The sequence below is a fragment of the Sorex araneus genome, chromosome 10 (assembly GCF_027595985.1).
Source record: "Sorex araneus isolate mSorAra2 chromosome 10, mSorAra2.pri, whole genome shotgun sequence".
NCBI lineage: Eukaryota > Metazoa > Chordata > Mammalia > Eulipotyphla > Soricidae > Sorex > Sorex araneus.
In genome coordinates, this window is record NC_073311.1 from 10,145,763 (window position 1) to 10,171,590 (window position 25,828).

The window sequence follows — 25,828 nt, forward strand, 5'->3', positions numbered from 1 at the left end:
CACTTGTACAAATGAAGTGTGTTATTAGCCAAAGAAAAACTCATGAGCAGGCCTAAATCCCTTTCAGCAAGAGTATGAAAATTCCTTTCAGTTGTTTGGGGTAGGGGTGGGGTATGTATGTGATTAATGTGCAAACAATTTCTATATAAGCCTGAGCGTTGCGGGGTGTGGCCCAAAAACAAAAGGGAAAAGAAAAAAGATGGAAAGAAATTGACTGTGGCCTAATTTGTCTTCCTTTGTCTGTGGAAGAATTCCAACCTGCTCTTTCCTTCTAGAAGAATTCAGTTCATTGGAATTTTGACTTGGGTAGGTTTAATTTTTTTTTTTTAATAATCCATCTATTAGTGTCTATTGCAGATAACATTTATTTGTCAAATATTAAATGGTACCTATATGCCAGGAATGAAAGATAATTCATGATAGACAGAACAGGCATCATTCTGTTATTTTTGATTTCTAAACTGGTTGGGAAGGCAAGACATTATAATCATATTTATATTAACCAACCCATAATTGTAAATGGAACAAGTGATGTGAGGGAGAAATGTGTAGTGCTGAGTGCATGCCAAAGAAGGAAGGAACAGGAAGCAGTGTGCTATGGATCCAGAATGGATTCCCTTGGGAATTAATGGCTTTTTGAAAAACTGAGCAATGAGAGTGGGCAGAAATCATAGCGTTAGAGGAAACATGTGCCATGTGAGCAATGGCAAGGAGGTCCTTGTAGCTTGAACACCTAAGAAGCACAAGACTGAAATCTTAATTGAAACTGGCTGTGTAGCCAGGCCCTGACCAGGCCAAGCCTTGCTGTAAAATACTTCGTGCAAGGGCTGCAATGGAAAGGTTTCCGGGAAGATAAAGCCATGAATGAGGAACTCTCCCTGACGTGCCCCGAGCAGGATGTTTATAGAGGAGGTAAGAGTAAATGAAGACCAGTTGGAAATGTTGGCAAGGAATGTTGGATTAGTTCAGATCAGGAAGATGGAGATGTAGAGAAGAGAATGGATGGGCTAGCTCGGCTCTTCAGGATTCACAGATGACTGATGATTTTCTCCATGCTATGTTAGTATCTAAGTTCCCTATTTTGCATCAAAAGGAATTGCAGTGTCCTATTTGTTCAAGAAAAGGGTAAAAATGTTTTTGATTACAGAGAATGAAGTAGTAGGAATGTTTTTATACCATTACATATCAGTAAGTCTTTTGCTGAAAGTTTGGATTTGAAAGAGATTGTAAGGTCATACATACATATATGTATATAAATATTTTACACATATACACACACACACACACACACACATTGGAGGTGAGATAAGTCAAATTGTCCCCTAGACTGTTACCCTCTAGAGGTTAGGTTTTCCTTCTGCCCACCTACTTTCCCTCACTTGATAATTTCCTCCTCCTTCCTCCATTAAAATAAGTCATGCATCTACTCTATAAGGGCATTAGAATATTCCAAAACAAGAGAAAAGGAGAAAAAGAAGGGAATAGGTTCCTGACCTTGAGGATTTTGTATATGATCCGCAGAAAACATTAGCCAGAGAACATTGAACCAGTTGAAAGCAACCAAAGACAAAGTTCAAAGTGAAGGTGATTTGTGCTGCTATTGGTCAGTCGGAACGTCAGAGAGGGGGTCGCCTGTCAGGTCTGCACACGGTTCCCTCTGATAACAGGGTCTGTAGGAAAACAGTGTTGCTCTGAAGCCAGGTCTGCATCTCTTGTTCCTTGGTCAGCCAATATTTGTTGAGCACCTAGAAAGAGGATTTTTGACATAATGCCAAATTATGGGCACAGAAGCTAGAGCTTTTTGAGTGCATGGAGTATAATTCCTTAACTTAGGCCAAAGGTGTACAATCTTGTGCCCTGTTCTCTGCTCACAGCCACGGTATCAATGTTCTCTCTGTATCACCATCCTGAAAGACAGGCCCCACAGCCTCTGCAAAGCCCACTTTTCCCTGCAAGGTGGCCCTCTGCAGAGGCTGGCACTGGCAATCTTAGCAGCTGGAGGATTTTTTTTTTTTTTTTTTTTTTTGCTAACTAGTAGATGAATGGAATCAGGATGAGTAAGAAAAACCCTTTCTCCTACTTTCCCTCATATTTTCCTCTAGGCATCTTCTCCAAACAAAATATGTGTAGGGCCTGAAGATAAAATTCTAGTAGGAGAAGCAGATGTTAAACCAATAATCACAAAAACGTTTCATGTGTGACAAATACCATAAAGAGGTAACTAGATCTTGGGAGAACGAATAATGGACCAGGAGCTCGGTTAGGTCCCACCTCCCCTGGTAAAGTGGGGGGAGGGGGCATTGATGTGATCTTCTGAAGGATAGCGACAGCTCAAAAGCCCAGGAAGAACAATCCAGCTGTGAGTTCTAGAGCAGGAGAGGAGGCTTCTGTGCCTGGACTGAAGGGAACAAGGTCATGGTGTCACTGGAAGAGGCAGGAGGAAGCAAGGCCAGCTTTCAGGTCAGGACTCGTAGGCCTTTTTGAAGACTTGGGAATTGGTTCTGATTATATCAGGATGCCATTGAAGTATTTTAACTGGATTTTTAAATGTCCATTCTGGTTTCCTGTGGAAAAAAGAAAACTGAAGAGAAGCCAAGTGGGCAATAGTGAAACTTCAGAAGACAGCGACGCTCTGATCGCCTGAGAGAAGTTAGAGAGTTTGATAGGAATAATGACTTCAGACTGTGGATTCTCTTTGGGAAGTGAGTGGTGGGGGAAAAAGAGCAAGCTGGATTCTGAAGATTAACATATATGTTGTTCCTTGTATAACGAAAGTAGCATAGATTGGGGAAATATATTTTTAATATGTGACTACTTTAAAATTACCAACTCTTCTGAAAGGTTTTTGACTGGCAAATTTTAGGTACGACTGGCCAATAAAAATCTCAAGATCCATAAATTAAATTCAGTGAATCAATGAAGGACTTTTTTAATCATTAAGAGAAACACTAATAAACCAGGGGGATAAGCAAATGAGTGACCTGTTTAATAATTTTATGAGGGTCATAGAGATACTTCAGGGAGTAAGTCCCTTGCCTTGCCCATGATTAATCCTAGTTCCAAACTCAGCACCTCATATAGTCCCATGAGCACTGCCAGGATTGATCCCTGAGCACAAAACCAGGAGCAAATCCTGAGAATAGCTTGGCATGGCCTGAAAACAAAAATTAATTTAAAACTTAAAATCTTATGAGAAAAAGAAATTGATTTCCCTAAAACCTATGTAAAATTGTGTCATTGTAGCACAAATTAAAGCAGTTAATTAATCCACAAAACATCAGGAATTAAAACAATTATGCTCTAGGCTAGCAAGGGTGGGGTGACACAACATTGGTGTGTGTTTGTGTGTGTGCGCGCGTGTTGGGTCACATCCAGAAGTTCTCAGGGCCTACTCTTGGCTCTGTGCTCAGAGATGACTCCTGGTAGTACTCAGGGAAGCTTATATGGTGCTGGGGATTGAACTAACATCAGCTACATATAAGGCAGCCACTATTGGGATGGAACTAAAGTCCTTCCAGGGGACAGTACTTGATAATCTGTCCTTGAGGGCCTTCTTTTTGCTTTTACCTAACAAGTCTACTTCCAGAACTCTATTTCAGAATAATCCATAATGTCAACAAAGATTTATGTACAAGGACAGCCATAATTGTATCTAGTAGCATAAACAGAAATAAAAGTGTATTTATTTATATACAAACATCAAAAAATATTTGCTTAGTAAAGGAAAAACATGTTTCATTCAACAACATGTTCACAGAATACTACTATTATGCAAAAAACCAAAATAGGGCACCAAATAGAATGGCCTGCTTTTCAAGAGGCCGTCACAGAGTATGGCACTGGAAAAAAACTTAGAAGGAAATAGACCATTGTGTTAACAGGGAGCTGATTTTAATTTTTAACTTTCTCTAGATGTTTCTCATTGATTTTTCACAATGAGCCTTCACATTTTAATAATATTTTTTAAAACTAATACATTATTAAGAAGAAAAAATGCATTATTAAAGTGAGCAGAGCACTTTAATAACAGGGAGGAAATTCATGTCCTGTCTTTCAGATGCATTGCTGAACCATTTCAGCTCCTCTCTCGGGCTGTCATCTTTCTCACCTCCAGTTTCTTTCACTGGGAATTTGCTTCTCTTCCCTGCCAGGCAAATTCCCACCACCTTCCATCTTAGAGGGCCCTCCTTACTCTATTCTGCCTTCCCCAGCCTTTAGCTCAAATGTTCCTGCTGTGGGCTCATTTTGGCTTCATTTTGGGGTGTGGGGGACATATAGGTTACATCCAGGGATCCTTGGGGGCTACTCCCAGCTCTGTACTTGGGAACCAAAGCGTTGGGGATTAAACTGCAGTCAGCTGCATCCAAAAAATGTGCCCTAACCTCTGCACTACTATTTCTCAGCCCTGGACAGAGCTTCTTAAATTTTTTCCACTCATGTCCTCTTTTCATGCATGAAATTTGGGGAGGGATTTGGGCAATACCCGGTGGTACTCAGGGTTTACTCCTAGCTCTTTGCCCAGGGATCATTCATGTTGGGGCTCAGGGACATTATGTGATGCCAGGGATCCAACCTGGGTTGGATATATGTAGAGCAAGCACATTAACCCCTGTGCTATCTCTCCTGCTCCCACCTGTAAATTTTTACAGGACCCAAGGCATACAGGTATGTAAAATAGATAAACATCTACTGATAATAAGTCCTAAAGAAATTTACTTTAATTGAAAGTAAAATGAAATTTATCAGTTACATAGGCGAGGTGGGGGCCTGGGGAGGTGGGGGGTGGGTGGGAAGTATACTGTGATTCTTGGTGGTGGAATATGTGCACTGGTGAAGGGATGGGTGTTCGATCATTGTATAACTGAGACTTAAACCTGAAAGTTTTTAACTTTCCACATGGTGATTCAATGAAAGAATACATTTTTTTAAAAAAAGAAATTTACTTTAAAAAAACATTTTAAATAGTTGCATGACTTCATAGGGGGTTGCCACCCACAAGGCAGGCCCTAGGATAATTTCATCTCCGGTGATCGTGACCTTCCCCCACGGTAGGAGGACTGTGGTGGCTTGTCTGTTTCCTGGGTGGGTCAGGGAGGGGCTTGCCTACTATGTGATCCCCATATCCAGGAGGGGAGAGAGGAGAGAGAGAGAGAGAGAGAGAGAGAGAGAGAGAGAGAGAGAGAGAGAGAGAGAGAGAGAGAGAGAGAGAGAGCATAAACTCAGGGACTCCCACATCCCACACGCGGAACATGTACTCACCACATGTTTGCTTCTGTTCTTAGGCCACACCTGATGATGCTCAGGATCTACTCCTGGATCTACATTCAGGAATCACTTTTAGTGGTACTTGGAACCATGTGGGATGATGCCAGAGATCAAACCTGGGTTGGGTGCATGGGAGGCAAGCGCCCTACCTGCTGTGCTATCGCTCTAGTCCCGCTGAGGGAGTAAATGAGGTCTTTGGAGAGGGTTAAAGGGAAACTATGGGAAAGAGACTGTGGGTGTCCTTTTTGGGAACAGACTTCAAGAGAGTCAAAGAAATGAAATGTCTTATGTGGTTTAGAGAAAGACAGACAGTGAGCTGCTGGGTGCCAATCCCCTCATGCAAGCATAGTGAGTCAAAGGAAGGCAATTAGCAAAGATGGCAAAAATGAGTACTGTCTCTTAACTCTAGCACTGTAGCATTGTCGTCCCACTGTTCATCGATTTGCTCGAACAGGCACCAGTAACATCTCCATTGTGAGACTTGTTACTGTTTTTGGCATATTGAATACACCACAGGTAGCTTGCCAGGCTCTGCCTTGCGGGCGGGATACTCTTGGTAGCTTGCTGGGCTGTCCAAGAGGGGCAGAGGAATCCAACCCAGGTCGGCCACATGCAAGGCAAATGCCCTACTCGCTGTGCTATCGCTCCAGCCCTTTATTCTTTATTATTTTTAAAAATTAATTTTGTTAATAATTTGTTATTGAATCACCATGAGAAATACAGTTACAAAGTTGTTCACGATTGGGTTTCAACACCTGTCCCTTCACCAGTGTATATTTTCCACTGCCAATGTCCCCAGTTTCTTTTCCTATCCCCACTCCAGCCTGCCTCTACAGCAGACACATTTTTTCTCTCTCTCTTCTTTTGTTCTTTTTTTTTTCCTTATGGGCACTGTGGTTTTCAATACTGTTACTGAAAGGGTATCATGCATATCACTTTACCTCTTTTCAGTACCAGTTCTCATCCAGAGTGATCATTTCCAAGGATTAATGTCCCAGTGGTCCCTTCTCTGTCCTAACTGCCTTCCTCTCATCTTTGGCAAGCTTTCTACCATTCACCAATCCTCCTGGCCCTCAGTTTTATTGTCTTTGACTATTATTCTCATGCTATTTTTTTAAATATCCCTCAAATTAGTATGACCATTCTATGTCTGTCCCTCTCCCTCTGACTCATTTCACTCAGCATGATACTCTCCATGTCTTGCCCCCAGATTTTTACACTTTCTGCACTTGTTACTGAAACATCCCTCTCCTCTCCTTGTGTGTGTGTGTGGGGGGGCTAAGCCTGTACGTTTATTCCATCTGACTTCATTTGTTCAGAGATCTCCTCCCTGACACTCTCAGTGCCTATTCATTGCCCCCAGTCCCTCTCCTTTACACTACCAGCTTTATTCTCTTTCAAGCACTTCTCAGTGCTAGAGAGATAATACCGGTATTTAGGTGCTTTCCTTACACGAGGTCAACCTCAGGTGGATTCCTGGCATGATATACGGTCCCTGAGCTCCACCAGGAATGATCCCTGAGTACAGAGGTTGTAGTATGCCTGAGCACTGCCAGTTGTGGTTCCCCAAACTAACAGGAGAGGAATACAATGAAACACTTGTTAGTCTCTGGGATTCTCCTATTAATTTGTTGAGTTGGTTGTTGACTATTTCTCTTATTTACTTGAGAACCGGGATTGTGCTGGTTCTTATTACTCTGTATTTTTGCTTGCATTAACAATGCTCAGTACACAGTAGGTGCTGCACAAATGTCTGCTCCTGAGTGCGAGGTCTATGTCTGCTAAGAAGAAATGGAGATGACAGCAGTGGAGGGAGTATAACTTTGGAGGGTTAAATATACGAAGGCCAGTGGGTTGCATTTCTAATATCAACCCTGAGTGCTTGTTAGCAACTACCTACACCCCAATCTTGGGGTGATGACATTTGTTTCTCTGGGTTCCGTGTGAGGCTCTGATAGCGATGGCCCCGAGGGCACAGGCAGGGGCAGTGTGGTGGGGAATGGAGGTCTCCATATTCCATTGTGCAAGCACTTCTAGGCTTTGTCTCAGCAATGAGTGTTGTATTAATGCTATCCTGAGACTAGATATTCATGTAGAAGTGTTTGCTTTTCTTTATAAACCTATAGAACATGAAGAAGTGTATGAATGCTTTAAATAGCAGTACAGCTCACTGATTTGCTAAGACATTTGTATATGTGGGTGTGTTCAATGAGATGGGAGGACAAGGAAGTATTTCCTTGTCATCTTAATCACCCTTCTTTTGTATTTCATTGTCTGATCTTTTAGGTGATATCAGAATGGTAACTAATTCTGGGTCAAGCCTCATTAACAAGTCAGCAGTCAGATGGGGGTGAGCAGAGCTGACAGAGTGCCAGGAAGCTGTCTTTGAGTTGTTTCTGTGCTCCCGATACTTACTGTCTCCTTTTAGGTTTGGAATCCACAAATCCTTACTCCCTGAGCTAATTATTTCCTCTGGAGAACAGAAGGGCCTTTTTTCATCAAGACGGTCGGGTCACACATATGATGAATAATGGGGCTGATTAGCCCAGTGACCTTCATGAATGATGAAAAGAGAATTAAAGATGTGAGGGTTCGCCTGCTCTGGGAATCAGCTCCTCCCTGGACTTCGAAGAGACAAGTTTCTTTGTAACCAAGAGCACACTGCACTTAATCCACTTCTCCCCCGCATCAGCTCTCTTGAAATGGGGATTTTAAAGCCCCCCGTGCAGAGGTACAGAGTGCCACACACACTCCCCCTGATCCCGCTCAGGGAGCACCGTTGAGTGGCACTCAGATTAGCCCTGAACACTTGAGAGTCTTGCTGGTGTTCCCTCACCATCGCCCCGTGTGACCAGGGCCTGACACCACCGCCACTTCTCCCTTTTACTCTGAGTAAGTGCTCACATTGCTCTTCCCCTGGGCCAGTGCCAGGGCAGAGGCAGACTGGCTCTGTGTTTGGAAATGGCCCAAGTATCAATTACAGCCACTTTAGGGGGAAAAAAGGACCAAGAGTCACTGTTCTGCAGAATGTGTTTCCTCCTTCTCTGGCCCCTGGCTAGGACCAGGCTCACTGCTCTTCCTGGGTCTGCAGTCTCTGCTGCGTGTGTCAGGCAGAATAGTCACCCTGCATCATCTCTAGACTCTGTGTGAGATTACGTGATGGTAAGGACAGCGTGCTACACTCCTATAATTCATCTGCTGAAGCCTGTGATATTGTGATTTAAGAACTTTCTGGTTGGACTGGAGAGATAATGCGGCGGGGATAGGGTGCTTCCCTTCCTAGCAGCTGACCTGGATTCAATCCCGGTATCCTTGTGGTCCCTTAAGCACTGCCAGGAGTGATCCCTGAGCACAGAGCCAGATGTGAGCCTGGAGCACCACTGGGTGTGGCCGCCAAACAAGCAAAAGATAAAGTAATATTTGGCCTTTGTACAGAGCTCCTAAAACTCATACTCTTTGGAAAGAGGTGATAGGAACATCTTTTTTTTTTTCTTGGCTTTTTGGGTCACACCCGGCATTGCTCAGGGGTTACTCCTGGCTCTTCACTCAGGAATTACTCCTGGCGGTGCTCGGGGGACCATATGGAATGCTGGGGATAAACCCAGGTCGGCCACATGCTAGGCAAACACTCTACCCACTGTGCTATCACTCCAGCCCCCAGGAACATCTTTTATTAATATTTTTTGGGTCATTACCAATGGTGCTCAGGGGACCATGTGGTGTAAGGGATTGAACTTGGGCCTTCGACATGGAAGCACTCCAGCCCTTCCAGCCATCTCCCCAGTCCCATAAAAACATTTCTTCTTAGTTATAAATTCCTAAAAATGATTTAAACCTTTGGAAACTGTAGAAGCAAGAATGTCTCTCAGGGGATTAGTACATGCTTAGCCTATGTGAGGCCTTTCAAGACAAAAATCTTGAGGCAACGCACCCTAAACTCCCTCCATCACTCCCAGCATTGCCAGGTGTGGTCCGGGTTCCCAGCTCCCACCACACACAGCCGAGCCTGAGCATCAAACCATCAGGCCTCCCGCACCATGACGTGCTTCATCCAGAGTGGCCCTGGGTACCCCAACACCAATAGCTCTGGTCGCTGCAGGATGAAAAGAAAACATGAAAAGTAATACAAGTAGGTTAACTTTTTTTTTTTCATTAAAAAAAAGTTGCTTGTTTCCTTCCATGCCAAGATGTTGAGTGATGACTGGGGAAGGGGGAGTTGGGGGGGGGGCGGGCCTTTAGGTATTGCAGGTGAAGCCTGGGAAGACAAACATGCCCAGCCCTGCTCTCCAGGGATGAAAGAGAAAGAGTGGCCAGAGACTAGATTGGTGATCAATCATGCCCATGTGATCAAGGCTCCTAAGAATCTCCCGAACTCTGGGCTTCTTTGTTTCTGGAGTAAATTGTATATTTGGTCTTTGACTATGTTCAGAGGGCTTCTGGGCTGGGGTATACACCCAGTGCACCTAGTCCGGTACATCCCAACACCAATCACCAGAATTTCTACGTGGCGGAGCCTTCTGCACCTCACATTCTGTTCCTCTGCAGACAGCTGTTCATGCATATTCTCAATGTCCTTCACAGTCACTTGGTAAATGGGAGTCAAGTGTTCCCTATGTCCTGTGAGCTGTCAGGACAAATTAGTGACATTGGAGGGAGTTTTGGGAACCCCCAATTTATGTCTGATTGGTGTAAAGTATAAGTGACAACCTGGGATTTATGACTGGTGTCTGAAGTAGGAGCACTCTTGAAGGACTGGACTTTCAACTTTCTGTATGATCGACCCTTATTTTGGTAGTTAGGGTCAGAACTAAATTAAACTGTAGGACAGCTACTTGATATCTGGAGCGAGAAAGTTGGTTACAAAAAACAAAGACATGTATATATACATATTATATATATATATATATATATATTTGTATCTGTAGTAGGACTGGAGCGTTAGCACAGTGGGTAGGGCATTTGCCTTGCATGCGGCCAACCCAGGTTCGATTCCTCCATCCCTCTTGGAGAGCCCAGCAAGCTACTGAGAATATCCCACCCGCATGGCAGAGCCTGGCAAACTACCTGTGATGTATTTGATATGCCAAAAACAATAACAACAAGTCTTACAATGGAGACATTACTGGTTCCCGCTCAAGCAAATCAATGAACAATGGGACAACAGTGCTACAATGAGTAGTATGAGTAGAGAAATAGTTTTCTTGCAGCAATCTCTTGTGATATTACCTGGCAATAGAGCCTTAAGAAGACTATTAAGATAAAATGAGGTCAAAGGGTGTTCTTATAAAGTAAGAGAAAGCACGTGCTTTCCAATTTCTGGGCCTGCACACACATGCACATACATCCACACATGTTCACATATATTCACAGGAGAGAGTATGAGAGAGCACAGTAGGAGGGGATTCATTACAAACCAAGACAGAAGCTAACCCTTGCTGGCTTCTTAGAATCTAACCTTGAACTTAGAGAACTGAGAAAATCAATGTATCTTGATTAAGTCATCAGCATGCTGTGTTTTGTCATAGCATCCAGAACAGACTAATCCAGAGGGGATTCCTGTTGCAGATGGAACTATGGTTAATCATCTGACTTTGAGATGAGGGAATCATTCTGGATTTTCCAGATAAGCTTATTATAATCATGTGTTCTACAAAGTGGAGGAAGATCCGAGTCAGAGCGATCATTTCTTAGTGCAGAAAGATGAAGGGTTGCTGACTTGGGCTTTGGAGAAAGTTACCCTAAAAACAAGAAATACAGGGGCTGCTGGAAAGGGAGAAGAAATGTATTCTAGAGTCTCCAGAAAGAAATTCTTGACACTTAGATTTTAACCCTGTGGGGCCTGTTTCAAAACATAAACTTCTGTCACTGTCACTGTCATCCCATTGCTCATCAATTTGCTTGAGCAGGCACCAGTAACGTCTCTATTGTGAGACTTGTTACTGTTTTTGGCATATCGAATATACCACGGGTAGCTTGCCAAGCTCTGCCGTGTGGGCAAGATACTCTCAGTAGCTTGCCAGGCTCTCTGAGAGGGATGGAGGAACCAAACCCGGGTCGGCGGCGTACAAGGCAAACCCCCTACCTGCTGTACTATCGCTCCAGCCCATGAACCTCTAAGACATGATATTAATCTTGTACTGTTTCAAGTCACAGATTTATGGTAGCACCAAGAAAAGTTCAGTATTAAGTATGATGAGACAGAATGTCTGTCTTTCACCACTTTTATAACAGTGTTTTAAATGTACACCTGTACTAGGGATTTATTTCTTCCCCAGGGAAAAATCTATAAACAGAACAATAAAGTGACAAAGTATTTTGTCTTTCACCTAAATAAATGACCGCTTGGAAGAGCTGGATTAGTAGAATCAGTGAGCATATGACTTGCTTTTTTAAATTTTATCTTCCTTTCTTTGCCACAACTAAGAATAAATATTTAAAAAACCTGTGTTTAAAGTGCAATTCACTGTCGAAATAATGAAAAATTCAAGAAAATGTAATGCCTTTCAGAAAAAAGGAACTATGCATTACTCTTTCAACACCTTCCCTAATGGCTCCAGATCCTCTGCAGCTTTAGGTACAGCTACTTTTTTTTTAATAAAAAGGTGTTTAACCCCTTTTCTTAGAACATACATTTTGAAGAACTTAAAAAAAAAACAGTATTTAAAATCAGCACGTAAGATGATTATATAATTGGAGTCAGAAGTAAATATTGTAGCTCTGCTCTGGACTATTTTTAAGAACTTAATATTTTAGTAGTGATTGCAACTGTTTATGTTGCACAGTTTCAACGATGATTTCCTGAAATGCCTTTACTCTGTGTTTTAAATTCATATTAAAAACAGATATATATTGTTATATATTTTGCTTGATAGAAAGGGTAGGTAGCCATTGAGAATATGCCTTCTCCCAAATTTTACATTACCCTTATTTAAATTCTGAGACAGAATTGAATTGAAATATTTAAGAGTTCTTATTATTTTGAGCTGTTTGAATAGTGACACATATATTTCCAAATGTGACCATACTGGAAAGTCAGTGTATTTGGTAACGATTAAACAAGGCTCATAAACATATTGAAACATGCGCATGTGTGCACGCACGCACGCACACATGCACGCACACACAAACACACACACACAAACACGCTATAGCCAAGTTAAAGCAAGGAATACTACAGAGAACCACTTGGTCCATTCTCATTGTTAGTCTTTTGTAATATGTAATATCAGGCAGATAATCTCATTATTTCTATCTATTTCTGCTCTCAGGTATATGAGAATGTTGTTGAGATTTAATTATCTAAATGTTTAAATCTTTGTTCTCTGACATCAACCACTGAGGAAAATCACCTGAGTATTCAAACTCTGTACTTATGACTTCATTCTACTGTAGTTTTTCATTAACCCACTAAATGTTTATCAAGTGCTTTTGTTTGACATTGCATTTCAGTGCCTAGATCAGTAATAAAAGTTACACTGATAACTTCTAGTAATTACAAAATAACTATGCACTGAGCACTGCTGACGGTTGCTCTGTGCTGTAGATAATACTGTAGTTCCCATTTTACAGATGGGGAAGCTAAGCCATAGACAGAGGAAGTAACTCTCCCAAGGCTTCCCAGCGAGTGAGTTGCAGCACTGGAATTTGAACCCAGGCTTCTCATTCTAGATTCTACGCTACTAATAACTATGATTATAGGTGGTTGCCAACAGTGAAGTACTAATGATTCCCCAGATTTCTCAGGACAGTACAAAATTGGACCCCAGTGATATAGCGTGTGGGAAGAAAGAATTATTAGAAAACCTGTAAAGGCTTCTTGATTCTTTAAGGGGTACTTCATAAATTTTCTTCCAGTTCCTTCTATCATGTACACAAAGCATCACTCATAGCACTGATATGGAAAGAATTCTGCGCATGGTCACAAAAATTGGGACATTGAGTCATCCTCACATCACCAGCCTTCCATTGCTAGAAGTAATGAATGTTTGTAGCAAGTTTAAAGATATGGGGAATGACTTGGAAAAATATAAATCATCATAGAATATTAAAAATTACTATCCTTATCCTGTTATTGCCTTTGGGATATCACTGCTGTTAATATACACAGTTCTTGGCCTAGCTCTGAGTTTGTAAAATAGGTTCGAGAGCAGATGGGGTGGCTAAGAATATAGCATTGACCTCTATGTAAAATTTATAGGTCCATCACACAGGGTGCTGAGGCTTTTGATCAGGGCCTTTGAAAGTATGGCAGGCATGCCCTCAATTAAAAGATCATTCTAATCTTTCCTAGTTATTTTATAGTTATTCTGGAGGATTTTTGTACAAAATTGAAAATCTGTAGCGAGCATTTATTTCCTTACTATTTTTAGCTGAAAATCTTATGTTACTGCAATCCCAATGATTTTCACAACAGATCTTGGTTGACCTAAGCAAGAGATTTTTTAAGTTTATTTCTAAGTCCGAGTGGAGAGCAGGGATGGGATATCAGCATTTATTGAGAGCGGTTTCTGTGCCAAGTGTTCTGTTGGAGGACCTTACCTTCATCACTGTAGTTAATCATCAAAACAGTCTGAGAAGTCAAGTGTCTGTATTTTATAGATCAACAGGGCTAAGGCGCAGAACGTTTACGTAATGCTACATCTGGTAAAATCTGGAGCTCAGATCTGTTTCTTGGTCTGTCTTTCCTCAGGGTTGTTTGCTGCAACTCCCTGGGCTGACTAACCAGGCTGGGGGTCAGAGAGGTCTTCCCAGAGGAAGCAGCATTTCGCACTGAGCTTTGAAACCTGAGTAGGAGGACTCCAGGTGACTGGAGAGAGCAAGGGCATGTCAGGCAAAGAAAAGGAAGTAGGAAAGAGCATGGCCGGAATGGAGAACTAAAGATAGCAACAGTTCGAGGCAAGAGCACACAGCCTGTGTTTTATGAGACTTGCAGGAGAGCCAGTTGAAAAAGTAGGAGAGCCCACGGAGTCACCAATACCAGGTACCAGGCGCTGCCACGGACCAGGAGACCCTGGAATGTCTTTTCTCCAAATTCCCGTTGATAGGTGGGGATGGAAGTGAAATTTTTTTTTCTGAGATGGCTCCTTTACTTCCTGCCAACTTTTTGGCTCTATTTCTTCATAGTTGATATTCCACAAATGTTACTGACATAGTCCACTTGGCCCAGGGATTGGAAAAGATGTTAGGATTTTGCTTTCTAGAGACTGGTGGCATCAATTTTTGGACACATGAATCTATCTTTCTTAACCACAGTTGGAGAAAAGAAGGTGTTTTAACAAATTTGTTTATCTTTCACACAAGTAAATCCCATTAAAGAGGGAAAATTTCTCTGATCTCTGATGAAAACACTAGTGCCAAGCACATAGTAGTTTCTAAAATAACTCTTTTTAATAGACGGTAGTTTTTTTTAAAAAGTCAATGCAGTATTTCTAGAAAATGTCTTCTAATACATCTGATTTGTTTATTTCCCCTATATAAATGGATACAATTAGAATCTTGAGGGGGCTGTTCCTAGAGGCTCTGAGACAAGTCTGTCTCTGTGCTCAGGAGTGACCCCTGGTGGCACTCTTGTGGGACCATATATGGTACTGGGGAGTTGGACTGGGCAAGTTAAATGCAAGGCAAATACTCTTGTACTATCTCTCGGGCCAAGAAACATTTCTTTCTTTTTTTTTTTTCTCTCTTAACTTTTACAGGTTTAAAATACATTTTTCCAGGTCCAGAGAAATAGGACAGTGGTAAGTGCTTGTCTTGCATCCCAGGCATCACATGCAGTGAGGTGCCCTCACACCCAGCCAGGAGTGATCCTTGAGGGTAGAGGCAGGATTAAACCTTGAGCATCAGCAGGTGTGCCCCCACCTGCAAAAACCCCTGAAAAATACATTTTTCAGGAAAATGTTTCTAAAGAAGGTACACATATCAGAAAAAATATTTATGTTATTTCTGGTTTTAGTTGATTTTCAAATGTTGGGCATATTTTACTTAGAAGTGATTTGACAACAATCTAAGGCTTGTAGAAAACTGTTCTCTATTTTCTAGTGAGAAATGGGAGACGTGCTGATGTTTTAAAGTTGTATTCCAGGGGCTGGAGTGATAGCACAGTGGGTAGGGCGTTTGCCTTGCACGCGGCCAACCCGGGTTCGAATCCCAGCATCCCATATGGTCCCCTGAGCACTGCCAGGGGTAATTCCTGAGTGCAGAGCCAAGAGTAACCCCTGTGCATCGCCAGGTGTGACCCAAAAAGCAAAAAAAAAAAAAAAAAGTTGTATTCCAGATGCTCAAATATGTATGTTTATATGAATTCAGTTACTTGGTTCAACCAATTTAGGAACAATTTATCCCAAATTTGGTCCATTTATACTAGTACCATTCTTTACAAAATGATGAAAATTAAGAGTTTAAGATGGCCATTTACATAATGAACTTATGATGTATAAGTCAGAAGGTGTGCTAGAGAACCAGGAATTCTTGCATGGAAATTCCTCTTGCTATCTTCCCATATTTTAGTGACCTTCTAATACACCACTATTGTATTGAATTTTCCCAGCAGCTGTTGATGGTAGGATGTTCACTGTTTTTTTTAATTGTATGTTTCTGGAAAAGTGTATGTTTGTGATATGTTAGGGAAAACTAGATTACTAATAAATAGCTGCCTATTCTAGAACTCTAGGTATTGACTTGAATCTTTAATAGACAGATAAAATTCAGAGAAAACAGCTAGAATATTGGACTAAAAATTTAAAGGGGAAGAATAGGGTAACAAGAAATATTTGACCTGGAAAAGATAGTAGAATATAAACTTACTTTAAAATGTTTGGAGAGGGGCCGGAGTGATAGCACAGCGGGTAGGGCATTTGCCTTGCACGCGGCCAACACGGGTTTGATCCCTGGCATCCCATATGGTCCCCCAAGCACTGCCAGGAGCAATTCCTGAGTGCAAAGCCAGGAGTAACTCCTGAGCATTGCTGGGTGTGACCCAAAAAGCAAAAAAAAAAAAAATGTTTGGAGAGTTAACAAGTAGAAAAGAAACTAATCCTTGGTTGCATAGTCCTAAGTGGAAGTTAGTGTCTTGCCTAGAAACAGGAAAGGAATCATAAGAATTTCCAAAGGTAAAATGGGAATTCTTGGTCAATATGGCAGACAGACCACATACATGTATTATCTTCCTACACCAAACTATTATTGAAATATCAGTAAAGAGGAAGAGAGTATAATAAACACTGAACTAGGTTCAGAAGAAGGGCATCTAGGAATTATACATATACACAAATTTCTCAAAAGTTAAAAATACTTGAAATTGTGGGGCTGAAGTGATAGTACAGCAGGTAGGGTGTTTGCCTTGCACACAGCCAACCCATATTCAATTCCTAGCATCTCATATGAGCATGAGCACCACCAGGAGTAATTCCTGAACACAGAGCTAAGAGCAATCCTTGAGCATCGTCAGGAGTCACTCAAAACCAAACAAACAAAAAAGTCAAACAAAAAACTTGAAACTATATTAACAGATGAAGTCACATTCACAGAAGAAAGTTTCAGAAGGGGCCAGAGCTATTTTTCCTGGCAGCAGACTCACCAGTGAAGTTCAAAACTTGGAATACAAGAAGGATACTGGAAAGAAATCAACTATGGAATAACAGTGAGTCATGTCCCACATTCTCTTTGCCTGCATCATGCTCAAGCTAAAACCAAAGATTTTAGAATAATCAAGACTGAAGAATCATAATAAGGATGATGCCCACTCTGAATACAATTCTGATTTGGTCTAGGAAATGGAAGAGGTTGGGTAGAAGTCACCTAAGTTTTCCTCCTTCTAAGGTCTAAGAAAAGCTTGCTTGCCAAAAGACCAACCCATAAATGTAGAAAATAGGATCTTGACAGAGAAGACTATCTGTACAAAGCCAACTGGTCTACCTAGTTATAAGTATGAATTGATAGCCATGTATCATAAAAATAAAAGGAATCATAAGGATAAAAAGGTAGGTTGAAGTAGATAAATGGACCACGTAGGAAACAAATAATAAAAATGAAGGTAAAAAAAGAATTTTAGCTTATGTTTACTAAGTATTCTCATTTGTTTTAAAAATAACTGTAAAACTACTTTGTTAAGAAAAAGAAAAATCAAAATCACAAAGTATTCTTAAAATGAAAAAAGTTAAAGTAAAAAACTAAAAAAAAAAACAAAAAAAATTATAGTACAAAGAATGAAGGAAAGGAGAATAATCAGGAGATGTGGAATAATTCAAAAAGTTTTTTTTTAAGAAGCCAAATGGATGTTTAGAATGAGCAAAGAGGTAAAACAGAAAAGAACAAGAAATTTCCAGATGTAAAGAAATATGGCTTTTAGATTTTAAGGGCTTAGAGAATGTAGAACAGGGATAAGCAGACCTACCACGAGACTTGTTCTTGGAACATTTTAGAGTCAGGTGTTTCCCAAAATATGCAACTAGTCCCTACTCCTTATATATCCCACTGGAACAATCCAGTGCAATTGTGGGAAGGGCGCAGTGATACAGGGGGGAGGGTGCATTCTGCTTATTTGTTTAAAGAAGATAGATTACCAGCAGCAGTGCTAAGTGATTTTTTTTTTGTTTGAAAGTTTCTGGTAGGCCAAATGAGTTTGGCATCTGAAATAAGTTTGTCCCACTAAAATAGGAGAGGAGACTATACAATTTAAAAGAGAAAGTCACTTAAAAAAGAAAATTAATATCCAACAGACATTAAATAAATCATCACCAACTCTTGATGCTAAGAAAAGATCAAGAAGCAAGCCTCAAAATGTTCATGGAAAATGTTTTGAACCTAAAATTCTCTATCTAGCCAAACTATCAATCAAAAGTGAGGCATTTTGAAACACGCAAGAACTCAGGTCATTTGCCACACACAGACTATTTCTGACACAATTATTCAAGCAAAACAAAAGAGAATCCAAAGAAGTCATAGGCTCCAAAGAACAGCCCATCTAACTGAGGATTGTAGTCAAAAGTAATTCCAGGATGAGCACTTTGAAACTTGCAAAGAAGCCATCAGTCCAAATTAGAACTGAAGTCAGGAATCAAACCTGGGTCTGCCGCGTGTAAGGCAAACACCCCACCCGCTGTGCTATCACTCCAGCCCCCTCATATCTTTATTTCAAAAAAGCAAAACTGAGGTGCCAAGAGTTTGGATAGGGGCTGGAGCGATAGAACAGCGGGTAGGGCATTTGCCCCGCATGCAGGCGACCCAGGTTTGATTCCCAGCATCCCACATGGTCCCCTGAGCACCGCCAGAGGTGGATGATTCCTGAGTGCAAAGCCAGGAGTAATCCCTGAGCATCACCGGGTGTGACCCAAAAAGCAAAAAAATAAAAATAAAAACAAAAAACAAAAACCTCCACCTTTGTTTTTGTTTCTCAAGAAAGGTTTGACTATCGTCAATTTTGATTTTACCTGACATATATATATATATATATATATATATATATATATATATGCTTTTTGGGTCATACCCAGCGATGCTCAGGGGTTACTCCTGGCTTTGCACTCAGGAATTACTCCTGGCGGTGCTTGGAGGACCATATGGGATGCCGAGGATCGAACCCGGGTCAGCTGCGTGCAAGGCAAACACCCTACCCGCTGTGCTATCGCTCCGGCCCCGATTTTACCTGATTCTTAAGCTGAGCTTTACTAGCTTATATCTCAAAAATTCTTCAAATTTACCTAAACTTCTGATAATTTTGTTATGAAGTTGCTTATAATATAACATCTTCTATTAATACCAATAGAATCTGTAGTGATGGCATCTTTCTTATTCCAGATATTGTTGGTTTGCACCTTCCCTCTTGCTTTTTTGATAAGTCTGTCTAAAAAATAATCTCTCTCTTTTTTAATTTATTTTTCCTTTTGGTTTTTGAGCCATACCTAGAGGTGCTCAGACCTTACTCCTTGCTTTGTGCTCACAGATCACTCCTGGTGGTGCTTAAGGGATCATGTGCTGTTAAAGATTGAACTGGATTAAGCTGCATGTACGAAAAGCACTTTATACATTGTACTGTCTACCCGGTCCCTATAGGCTTATCATTTTTGTATCTCAATATTCAGCCTTTGGTATCAATGATTTTCTATATATTTTTTTCTGTCATCTATGCAAGTCTGTATCATTTGATTTTTTTCTGCTTATTTTTGGGTTTTTTTGGGGAAAAGGGCACCTGGCAATGGTCAGGGGTTACTCCTGGCTCTGCACTCAGGAATCACTCCTGACGGTGCTCTGGGGACCATAAGGGATGCCCTAACTTCTTAAGAGACAGGTGGAATAACTGACAAGACATTTTTTCTCATTAGATAAAGGCATTTAGTACCCCCATTATTTCTTTAATGATCTCTCCCAAATTTTAATGTTAAAAAATTCAATTAGTTTAAAATACTTTCTGAATTCCCATTTGAATTCTTTTATTTATCCATGGGTTATGTGGAAATGTGATATTTATTCACAAAGTTGAACATCTTTATTTTTATTTAATTTGTAATTTAATGCCCTTATAGTTAGAAAGCATACTTTGTGAGACTGAATTCACTTACATTTGTTGAAATGCTTTGTGACACAGAATATGGTTTTTGATTAATGTTACACGTGCACTTGAAAAAGAGTATGTTTACAGCTGTTGTTTGGAGAGATATTCTATAAATGTCAATTAGAACATGTTGACGAATAGTTTTGTTCAGCTCGTCTATATCTTCACTGATTTTTCTTTATTATTCCATCAATCATTGAGAGAAGGAAAATGGTGTTTTTGTCTGTATTTGTAGATTTCCAAGTTTATTTTTGCAGTTTTGTGAATTTTTGCTTCATGTATTTGGAACTACTTTTGTTATGCTTGTAAACATTTAGGACTGTTATATATTCTTGATGAATTGGCCCATTTAATCATCATAAAATGACCTTCTTTGTTCCTGTTGATATCCTTCTCTCTGATAACTACTGGATCTGACAATATAGCCATTTCAGCTTCCTTTGATTAGTCTTATCTTGTATAGTAGTCTGACATAACAAAATACCTCAATCTGGTGGCTTAAACAAGTCTAAGTCAAGGTTCCTACTGGACTGTGTCTGGTAAGACTTCTCATTTTAACTTCCCAAGACTGCCTTCTAAGATGCTGGGAAATCTAGTATTTCTTCCTTTCTCATAAGGACATCAGAACTAGGGGTAAGTATTATCTGTAAGATCTTGAATAACCTTGATTATCTCCTTAAAGGCCATATCTGAGCTTATTATCTTGTCATCCCCTAAAGCATCACTGTCACTGTCACTGTTATCCCATTGCTCATTAATTTGCTCGAGCAGGCATGAGTAACGTCTCCATTGTGAGACTTGTTGTTACTATTTTTGGCATATCAAATACACCACGGGTAGCTTGCCAGGCTCTGCCGTGTGGGCAGCATATAAGTATATATATATAATTATTACATATATTTTAGGGCTTATAATGCAATAACATCACAATCTATTTAAAAAAATTTAAAAAGTTTTTGAATCACTGTAAGATATACAGTTGCAAACTTGTTCATGATTATTGAGAGTTCTTTTGTCATACAATGTTCCAGTTCCCATCCCTTCACCAATGTACATTTCTTGCCATCAATATTCCCAGTTTCCCTCCCTGACAGCCTGCCTTTATGGCACACTTTTCTTTTCCTTTTCCTCTTCTCTCTTTTTTATTTTTAGTACCACAGTCTACTTTTAAGAGGTATTTCATAATCCTTCTTTTCTTCTTCTCCTTCTCTTCATCCTCCACCTCCTCCTCCTCCTCCTTCTTCTTCTTTGTTTATGGGTCACACCTGGCAGTGCTCAAGGGTTACTCCTGGCTCTGCACTCAGGGATCACTCCTGGTAGTGCTTGGGAATCACATGGGATGCCAGATATTGAACCTAGGTTTTAAGTATTTTTCTGATCCATTGCATGTAAAGCAAGTGCCCTTCTTGCTGTACTATTTCCGCAGGCCCTATAATATATTTCTATTTAGACAATTGTAGTAATAAACAAGGTTTACTAATGTTTTCTCTGAAATATTTAATCTGTGATCATTTCATTCATTATACTTTTTAATCGCCAACTTTTTGTAACTTCTAGTAGGTTAATTGAACGTATTAAATACCTTCCTTATCTACACTTAAGTCTTTAAATACATAATATGTAGCCCTAATAACTTTCACATATCTTTATTAATCTTCTCATAACATTGATTTCAACTGTGTCTACCATTATTGTGGTGGTATTTTTCTGATCCATTGTGTTTGACAATATGTCAGAATGGTTACTTTTCCTTACTGAGTTTTTTACATAATTTTTATTTCTTTAAATGTTTTAACCTTTGTTTGGGGATATTTCAGTTATTTGGAAATAATTTAACTATTTGAGCTTATACCTGAAGTTTTGTTAGGCAGGACCAGAGCAATTTTCATCAGCTAAGCCTAGTTCATCAGCTAAGATGGGAATAAGGTTCATTTTTCTCTCACTCCTGGGATCCGACCCTTTTGAGTACTCTCCCCTCTGAGATTTATGTATCATAAGATTTTCTAGTCTGGCTGGTGAGAACAGGCTCCTGCCTGGTGAAGTGTGAGCATTTGATTCTATTCCCTCTAATTCTTTAGGATATGTCTTTTACTTGAAGGTTTGGTTGTATCCTCATATGCATGTACAAATAAAATTGTCAGATGAGCACATGATATCTTGTAGATTTTACTTCCCTATCTTTGTAGATATTGTAGAGACCTTTAGGATTATTTGATCAAAAATTTTCTTCCTTGAGCAGAACTTGACAATCTTATTTATATACTTTCAGGGTACAAAGGGAAGAATCAGTGGTTTCTATAAAACATTTGAATAATTAGACATGTCAGTGACCCTTTCTCAAAAATATTCTGTTTAGGATGAAGAATTTTCTATTTTTTCTTTTCTATTTTCTTTTTTTTTTTGGTGTTGATTTATTTATCTACCATTTCCCACTCTGTCTAGAATTATTACATTTAACTTAGTAATTTACACTTAACTTAGTAAATTACATTTAACTTAGTAATTTGAAGGGGTTGGAGAGGTAGTAGAGTGGGTTAAGGAACTTGACTTGTATGTGGCTGACTCCAGTTCAATCTCTGGCACCTCACAAGGTCCCTTTGGGGTGAGGAGTAATCCCTGAGCACAGCCAGTTTGGGCCCCCAGACCAAATAATAATAATAATTTTAAAATAACTTGTACAAAATTACAATACTCCCTTGGTGGAAAGTCTCTTTAACAAATGGTGCTGGCACAACTGGACAACCACATGCAAAAAAATGGGCTTAGACCTTGACCTGACACCATGCACAAAAGTCAGATCAAAATGGATTAAAGACCTCAACATTAGACCACAAACCATAAGGTACATTGAAGACAAGGTCGGCAAAACCCTCCACGATATTGAAGATAAAGGTATCTTCAAAGGTGACACAGAACTAAGCAATCTAGTAAAAACAGAGATAAACAAATGGGACTACATTAAACTAAAAAGCTTCTGCACCGCAAAAGATACAGTGACCAGAATACAAAGACTATCCACAGAATGGGAAAGGATATTTACACAATACCCATCAGATAAGGGGTTGATATCAATGGTATATAAAGCACTGGTTGAACTCTACAAGAAGAAAACATCCAACCCCATCAAAAAATGGGGTGAAGAAATGAACAGAAACTTTACCAAGGAAGAAATACGAATGGCCAAAAGGCACATGAAAAAGTGCTCTGCATCACTAATCATCAGAGAGATGCAGATCAAAACAACCATGAGATACCACCTCACACCACAGAGACTAGCACACATCCAAAAGAACAAAAGCAACCGCTGTTGGAGAGGATGTGGGGAGAAAGGGACCCTTCTACACTGCTGGTGGGAATGCCGACTGGTTCAGCCCTTCTGGAAAACAATATGGACGACTCTCAAAAAATTAGAGGTTGAGCTCCCATTTGACCCAGCAATACCACTGCTGGGAATATATCCCAGAGAGGCAAAAAAGTATAATTGAAACAACATCTGCACATGTATGTTCATCGCAGCACTATTTACAATAGCCAGAATCTGGAAAAAACCCGAATGCCCTAGAACGGATGACTGGTTGAGGAAACTTTGGTACATCTATACAATGGAATACTATGCAGCTGTCAGAAAAAAGGAGGTCATGAATTTTGTAGTTAAGTGGATGGGCATGAAAAGTTTCATGCTGAGTGAACTGAGTCAGAAAGAGAGAGACAGACATAGAAAGATTGCACTCATCTATGGTATATAGAATAACAGAGTGGGAGACTAACACCCAAGAATTGTAGAAATAAGTACCAGGAGGTTGACTCCATGGCTTGGAGGCTACCCTCACATTCTGGGGAAAGGGCAACTCAGAGAAGGGAACACCAACTATAATGTAGTCAAAGGCCATGTGGGGGAAGGGAGTTGCGGGCTGAATGAGAGCTAGAGACTGAGCACAGTGGCCACTCAACACCTTTATTACAAACCTCAACAGCTAATTAGAGAGAGAGAACAGAAGGGAATGCCCTGCCACAGTGGCAGGGTGGGGTGGGGGGAGATGGGATTGGGGAGGGTGTGAGGGATGCTGGGTTTACTGGTGGTGGAGAATGGGCACTGGTGAAGGGATGGGTTCCCGAACTTTGTATGAGGGAAGCATAAGCACAAAAGTGTATAAATCTGCAACTGTACCCTCACAGTGATTCACTAATTAAAAATAAATAAATTAAAAAAAAACAATACTCCCTTGGTGTAAAAAACTACACACGCTGAAGTGTGTGTTCGTGGGCTCTCCGGGCGGCTCTATCTCGCCACCCATGTTCAGTGCTGTGGAGGCGCTGTGTGTGGACTGGATCAGGGTGGCTGTTGGCCAAGGACATGCGAAGGAAGGATGAGGACCAAGGTGGTTGCTGACTTGTTACCGTTTATTCAATCTTACGTCTCTCTCTTCTCATACACTCTAGCTCCTCATTCTTCCATCCCAGCTCTCAGGATTCTGCCTCTTCACTAGTCTCTCTCCCTCTTACTTGTCTCTTTGGGCCCTAGTCATACCCAGCAAAATCAATATAAGAGAGCCCTTCCTGAAGGCCCACCAAGTTCAAAGGAAACACCATCTAGAGGTTTTCCAAAGCCCTTCCTGGCTGCCACAGGCAAACTACCTCTTAAGGTGTTTTTCTCCTTTCCTCAGTCCAATAACTCAATCAACATCTTAATACTAGTTATTTTTGTATGGGCATAGTAAGAGGTACATGGAGGCTTGTAGGGCAGCTCTCCTGGGAACGTCTTGCCACAGACTCAGACTACAGCGCTCAGGCCAGACTAATCATTCCTAACCCTAGCAGGGTCCGAATCTAGTTATTACTTTTTGGATCATGACAGCATCTGTCCATGACCAAGCTCTTAACTTATAGTTAAGCATCAGGCACTTTGGCCAGGCCCAGCTCCATGCCAGGGTAGCACATAACTTCCGCTCGCCCTGGGTCCATCCCGTCCCGTGTCCCTCCTCGAGACCCTGCCTTTGGGGGTGGCAGGAAGTAAGGGCAGCTGAGGCTTAGAGGTCTAGAGAACAGATGCCCAGGAAGAAAATATCATGTAGAATCAAACGACTCCCAGCTTACAAAAACATAGCATTTGCTACCGTCTTCCTGTGCCCGTACAAAAGGACTTGGCTCTGAATAAACTGTGCAAAGGACTTAAGGAGAAGAGAAAAACAATATTTACAAGTCAACAGGGCACAAAGAAAGAAGTTATAAATAAACACAGAAGAATGGGAGCACTGTGATGGGAGTAACTCAAATAAACCTAAAACTACCTGAGGCGATGTTATCCTACATCTTGAGGGTTGCATTACACATTCATTCTTCTTGCTGTCAGTCTAGAGGTCAGTGTAAGTTACTGCCAGAGAGAGGTATAGTTAGCAAGACTTCTAAAGGCTTGATCTTCAGTAATAAGGCCCCAGGAGCAAACACTCCCTCATTTGTTTACAGCTTGATTCTTGGCTTCCTTATCTACAGCCTGTCATGCGCCCTCACTGTACTATGCATCTCCCTCTTTCCTTTATCCAACTGATAAGAGAAGTAAAATCCCTTGGAACAAGGCATTCTGGTTGTGCAGTCTTGTTTCTAGTGCTTCAACCCATCTCCAGATTTTCTGCTCAGGATCCCACAGATTTACCCCTTCAGAGGCTTTTTTCTCTTCCTGTTATTTGTACTGCCTGTTCCTACCTTCTGCTGTGTGGTTTTAATTAGTCCTGTAAGACTTTGTTTGAACACCCGCTTTCTTTTCATTGATGACTGTGCCGGCCGCCTCCACTTATCTCAAGTTCTGTTACTTTTCCCCCCCAGTCTTCCCTTTCGTGTGTGTCTAGAGTCTATTATTACTGAATATGTTTTCCTCATTTTCTTTTTTTTTTTTTCTTGTTCTCTTGTGGATGTCTTGAGATGTTTTCATTCCTTGTTTTCCATGGTTTATGACATCAGACATAGCAAAGAAATCTGATACAAGAGAGCCTCTCCTTGGTCAAAGCAATCATCTGGTGT